General features: G+C 49.7%; 1 long non-coding RNA gene across 1 annotated transcript; it reads left to right on the top strand.

Annotated features, from left to right (window-relative positions):
- LOC135980481 (uncharacterized) lies at window positions 1–5,588 on the top strand. Its single transcript, XR_010597532.1, has 4 exons — window positions 1–107; window positions 528–1,936; window positions 2,357–3,765; window positions 4,186–5,588. It is a non-coding gene; the product is annotated as an uncharacterized LOC135980481 (long non-coding RNA).
- Window positions 5,589–5,907: the final 319 nt, after the last annotated feature.

The following is a 5,907-nucleotide window of genomic DNA, read 5'->3' as shown; positions in this document are numbered from 1 at the left end:
ATTCCGGACCTTCAAACAGCGCTTCCAACCTGCCTGGAATTCTGCAGCCAAGTCTCCTGCTTTCTACTCACTTTTTGGACTCTTGGAGATCTGACATGCTACTGGTGGTAAGATCCGAAAGGGAGTGTCTGGGGCTGTTTTGGACTAAGTCATTCCAGGCAGTATACCTTGTCACATTGATTTAGGAATACTTGTCAATTAATTCCTTACCCCCCTTCATCATTTTATTCCTCCTGATTTTGTATGGAGGCTGCCTGGTGAAATAATTGTCAAGGGGAAATCTGGAGATTGTGGCTTTAGGGGGAATGGGCCCAGTAGTTTTCTCACCCAGTGCAGCGTGGGAGGAGCGGGAAATGCTTGTGGAAGTGTCTGAGGACCACAAAGAACTGTCTTGGACCTAAATATCCAGACTGTCTGCAGATGCGGAAAGGAACAGTGTATCAGTAGATTACACTGAGTTTCCGTACGGGACATGGCATTGTCGGTTCTCACTTACACACGCCTTGTGCTCTCTCTCTCTGTTTCAGACATCATGAAGCACAAGTGGAGAAGAAGGAAGTGTCAGGAATGCCACACACAGAGGAGAAAAGAAGATGGAGGAAAAGGAAAGGAACTCTGGGCACAGTAACCAACCTCAAATCAGGCCTCAGGTCATGTAATTAGACTGTAGGGGAATCTCGAGCCTCTTAATATCTTGAGCAGCGTGACCGGCCTGTAAGCTGGGTCCCGGTCTGTGCTATTGTGTCGTTTTGACATTCTGCTCCGTTATCTGGCTATTGAGGGTGACTGCCCTGTAATCAGGGTGCAAGTCACCTCCCTCTGTCTTTGGAGGGGCATTGAGCTCGTTGTTAAACTGAGCAATGTGACCGCCCTGTATCTGGGGTCCGGGTCTCGGCCCTCTTGCTCATTTGGCTTTACGCCGTGCTCTGCCCCATTAGTCAGCGTGACAACCCTGTAATTAGGGTCTATGTCACAAGACTCTCTAGGATGGGACATATCGAGCTCTTTGGTACTTTGACAGCTTGACCTTCCTGTAATTCAGGTTATGGTCTCCCCTATTTGGCTAATGCCAGCGACCACCCTGTAATCAGGGTACAGGTTGCATCTCGCTTTTGAAATCTGGGGGATTCGAATCATGTCCGTAACATGGGCAGCTTAACCTCCCTGTAACTAGGGTTTGCGTCTCCGAGGCCCTTTGGGTCTCCGTTATAGGGTTGATGAGTGTGACTGCCCTGTAATCAGGGTGCAAGTCACCTCCCCCTGTCTTTGGAGGGGCATTGAGCTCTTTGTTAAACTGAGCAATGTGACCGCCCTGTAACTGGGGTCTGGGTCTCTGCCCTCTTGCTCATTTGGCTTTACGCCGTGCTCTGCCCCATTAGTCAGCGTGACATCCCTGTAATTAGGGTCCATGTCACAAGCCTCTCTAGGATGGCACATATCGAGTTCTTTGGTACTTTGACAGCTTGACCTTCCTGTAATTCAGGTTATGGTCTCTCCTCTTCGGCTAATGCCAGCGACCACCCTGTAATCAGGGTACAGGTTGCATCTAGCTTTTGAAATCTGGGTAATTAGAATCATTTCCGTTACGTGGGCAGCTTGACCTCCCTGTAACTAGGGTGTGCGTCTCCGAGGCCCTCTGGGTCTCTTGGCCTCGTGCTGTCTTCACAGCCTGCTGCCAACGACCGCCCTGTAATCAGGGATCCGGTCTTTGCACTCTAGTCTCTTGGCACTTGGCCAAATACAGCCACTGCCCTGAATGAGCACCCTGTAAACAGGGTACAGGTTTCATCTGCTACTATTTATGGCACCCCCATGACACTGTGTCCAGAATTCCGGACCTTCAAACAGCGCTTCCAGCTTGCCTGGAATTCTGCAGCCAAGTCTCCTGCTTTCTACTCACTTTTTGGACTCTTGGAGATCTGACATGCTACTGGTGGTAAGATCCGAAAGGGAGTGTCTGGGGCTGTTTTGGACTAAGTCATTCCAGGCAGTATACCTTGTCACATTGATTTAGGAATACTTGTCAATTAATTCCTTACCCCCCTTCATCATTTTATTCCTCCTGATTTTGTATGGAGGCTGCCTGGTGAAATAATTGTCAAGGGGAAATCTGGAGATTGTGGCTTTAGGGGGAATGGGCCCAGTAGTTTTCTCACCCAGTGCAGCGTGGGAGGAGCGGGAAATGCTTGTGGAAGTATCTGAGGACCACAAACAACTGTCTTGGACCTAAATATCCAGACTGTCTGCAGATGCGGAAAGGAACAGTGTATCAGTAGATTACACTGAGTTTGCGTACGGGACATGGCATTGTCGGTTCTCACTTACACACGCCTTGTGCTCTCTCTCTCTGTTTCAGACATCATGAAGCGCAAGTGGAGAAGAAGGAAGTGTCAGGAATGCCACACACAGAGGAGAAAAGAAGATGGAGGAAAAGGAAAGGAACTCTGGGCACAGTAACCAACCTCAAATCAGGCCTCAGGTCATGTAATTAGACTGTAGGGGAATCTCGAGCCTCTTAATATCTTGAGCAGCGTGACCGGCCTGTAAGCTGGGTCCCGGTCTGTGCTATTGTGTCGTTTTGACATTCTGCTCCGTTATCTGGCTATTGAGGGTGACTGCCATGTAATCAGGGTGCAAGTCACCTCCCTCTGTCTTTGGAGGGGCATTGAGCTCTTTGTTAAACTGAGCAATGTGACCGCCCTGTATCTGGGGTCCGGGTCTCGGCCCTCTTGCTCATTTGGCTTTACGCCGTGCTCTGCCCCATTAGTCAGCGTGACAACCCTGTAATTAGGGTCTATGTCACAAGACTCTCTAGGATGGGACATATCGAGCTCTTTGGTACTTTGACAGCTTGACCTTCCTGTAATTCAGGTTATGGTCTCCCCTATTTGGCTAATGCCAGCGACCACCCTGTAATCAGGGTACAGGTTGCATCTCGCTTTTGAAATCTGGGGGATTCGAATCATGTCCGTAACATGGGCAGCTTAACCTCCCTGTAACTAGGGTTTGCGTCTCCGAGGCCCTTTGGGTCTCCGTTATAGGGTTGATGAGTGTGACTGCCCTGTAATCAGGGTGCAAGTCACCTCCCCCTGTCTTTGGAGGGGCATTGAGCTCTTTGTTAAACTGAGCAATGTGACCGCCCTGTAACTGGGGTCTGGGTCTCTGCCCTCTTGCTCATTTGGCTTTACGCCGTGCTCTGCCCCATTAGTCAGCGTGACATCCCTGTAATTAGGGTCCATGTCACAAGCCTCTCTAGGATGGGACATATCGAGTTCTTTGGTACTTTGACAGCTTGACCTTCCTGTAATTCAGGTTATGGTCTCTCCTCTTCGGCTAATGCCAGCGACCACCCTGTAATCAGGGTACAGGTTGCATCTAGCTTTTGAAATCTGGGTAATTAGAATCATTTCCGTTACGTGGGCAGCTTGACCTCCCTGTAACTAGGGTGTGCGTCTCCGAGGCCCTCTGGGTCTCTTGGCCTCGTGCTGTCTTCACAGCCTGCTGCCAACGACCGCCCTGTAATCAGGGATCCGGTCTTTGCACTCTAGTCTCTTGGCACTTGGCCAAATACAGCCACTGCCCTGAATGAGCACCCTGTAAACAGGGTACAGGTTTCATCTGCTACTATTTATGGCACCCCCATGACACTGTGTCCAGAATTCCGGACCTTCAAACAGCGCTTCCAGCTTGCCTGGAATTCTGCAGCCAAGTCTCCTGCTTTCTACTCACTTTTTGGACTCTTGGAGATCTGACATGCTACTGGTGGTAAGATCCGAAAGGGAGTGTCTGGGGCTGTTTTGGACTAAGTCATTCCAGGCAGTATACCTTGTCACATTGATTTAGGAATACTTGTCAATTAATTCCTTACCCCCCTTCATCATTTTATTCCTCCTGATTTTGTATGGAGGCTGCCTGGTGAAATAATTGTCAAGGGGAAATCTGGAGATTGTGGCTTTAGGGGGAATGGGCCCAGTAGTTTTCTCACCCAGTGCAGCGTGGGAGGAGCGGGAAATGCTTGTGGAAGTATCTGAGGACCACAAACAACTGTCTTGGACCTAAATATCCAGACTGTCTGCAGATGCGGAAAGGAACAGTGTATCAGTAGATTACACTGAGTTTGCGTACGGGACATGGCATTGTCGGTTCTCACTTACACACGCCTTGTGCTCTCTCTCTCTGTTTCAGACATCATGAAGCGCAAGTGGAGAAGAAGGAAGTGTCAGGAATGCCACACACAGAGGAGAAAAGAAGATGGAGGAAAAGGAAAGGAACTCTGGGCACAGTAACCAACCTCAAATCAGGCCTCAGGTCATGTAATTAGACTGTAGGGGAATCTCGAGCCTCCTAATATCTTGAGCAGCGTGACCGCCCTGTAAGCTGGGTCCCGGTCTGTGCTATTGTGTCGTTTTGACATTCTGCTCCGTTATCTGGCTATTGAGGGTGACTGCAGTGTCATCAGGGTGCAAGTCACTTCCCTCTGTCTTTGGAGGGGCATTGAGCTCTTTGTTAAACTGAGCAATGTGACCGCCCTGTATCTGGGGTCCGGGTCTCGGCCCTCTTGCTCATTTGGCTTTACGCCGTGCTCTGCCCCATTAGTCAGCGTGACAACCCTGTAATTAGGGTCTATGTCACAAGACTCTCTAGGATGGGACATATCGAGCTCTTTGGTACTTTGACAGCTTGACCTTCCTGTAATTCAGGTTATGGTCTCCCCTATTTGGCTAATGCCAGCGACCACCCTGTAATCAGGGTACAGGTTGCATCTCGCTTTTGAAATCTGGGGGATTCGAATCATGTCCGTAACATGGGCAGCTTAACCTCCCTGTAACTAGGGTTTGCGTCTCCGAGGCCCTTTGGGTCTCCGTTATAGGGTTGATGAGTGTGACTGCCCTGTAATCAGGGTGCAAGTCACCTCCCCCTGTCTTTGGAGGGGCATTGAGCTCTTTGTTCAACTGAGCAATGTGACCGCCCTGTAACTGGGGTCTGGGTCTCTGCCCTCTTGCTCATTTGGCTTTACGCCGTGCTCTGCCCCATTAGTCAGCGTGACATCCCTGTAATTAGGGTCCATGTCACAAGCCTCTCTAGGATGGGACATATCGAGTTCTTTGGTACTTTGACAGCTTGACCTTCCTGTAATTCAGGTTATGGTCTCTCCTCTTCGGCTAATGCCAGCGACCACCCTGTAATCAGGGTACAGGTTGCATCTAGCTTTTGAAATCTGGGTAATTAGAATCATTTCCGTTACGTGGGCAGCTTGACCTCCCTGTAACTAGGGTGTGCGTCTCCGAGGCCCTCTGGGTCTCTTGGCCTCGTGCTGTCTTCACAGCCTGCTGCCAAAGACTGCCCTGTAATCAGGGATCCGGTCTTTGCACTCTAGTCTCTTGGCACTTGGCCAAATACAGCCACTGCCCTGAATGAGCACCCTGTAAACAGGGTACAGGTTTCATCTGCTACTATTTATGGCACCCCCATGACACTATGTCCAGAATTCCGGACCTTCAAACAGCGCTTCCAACCTGCCTGGAATTCTGCAGCCAAGTCTCCTGCTTTCTACTCACTTTTTGGACTCTTGGAGATCTGACATGCTACTGGTGGTAAGATCCGAAAGGGAGTGTCTGGGGCTGTTTTGGACTAAGTCATTCCAGGCAGTATACCTTGTCACATTGATTTAGGAATACTTGTCAATTAATTCCTTACCCCCCTTCATCATTTTATTCCTCCTGATTTTGTATGGAGGCTGCCTGGTGAAATAATTGTCAAGGGGAAATCTGGAGATTGTGGCTTTAGGGGGAATGGGCCCAGTAGTTTTCTCACCCAGTGCAGCGTGGGAGGAGCGGGAAATGCTTGTGGAAGTGTCTGAGGACCACAAAGAACTGTCTTGGACCTAAATATCCAGACTGTCTGCAG

This window comes from Chrysemys picta, unplaced genomic scaffold, assembly GCF_011386835.1.
Source record: "Chrysemys picta bellii isolate R12L10 unplaced genomic scaffold, ASM1138683v2 scaf3551, whole genome shotgun sequence".
NCBI lineage: Eukaryota > Metazoa > Chordata > Testudines > Emydidae > Chrysemys > Chrysemys picta.
The sequence above is the reverse complement of the archived record's forward strand: the minus strand, read 5'-3'. Positions and strand labels throughout refer to the sequence as shown.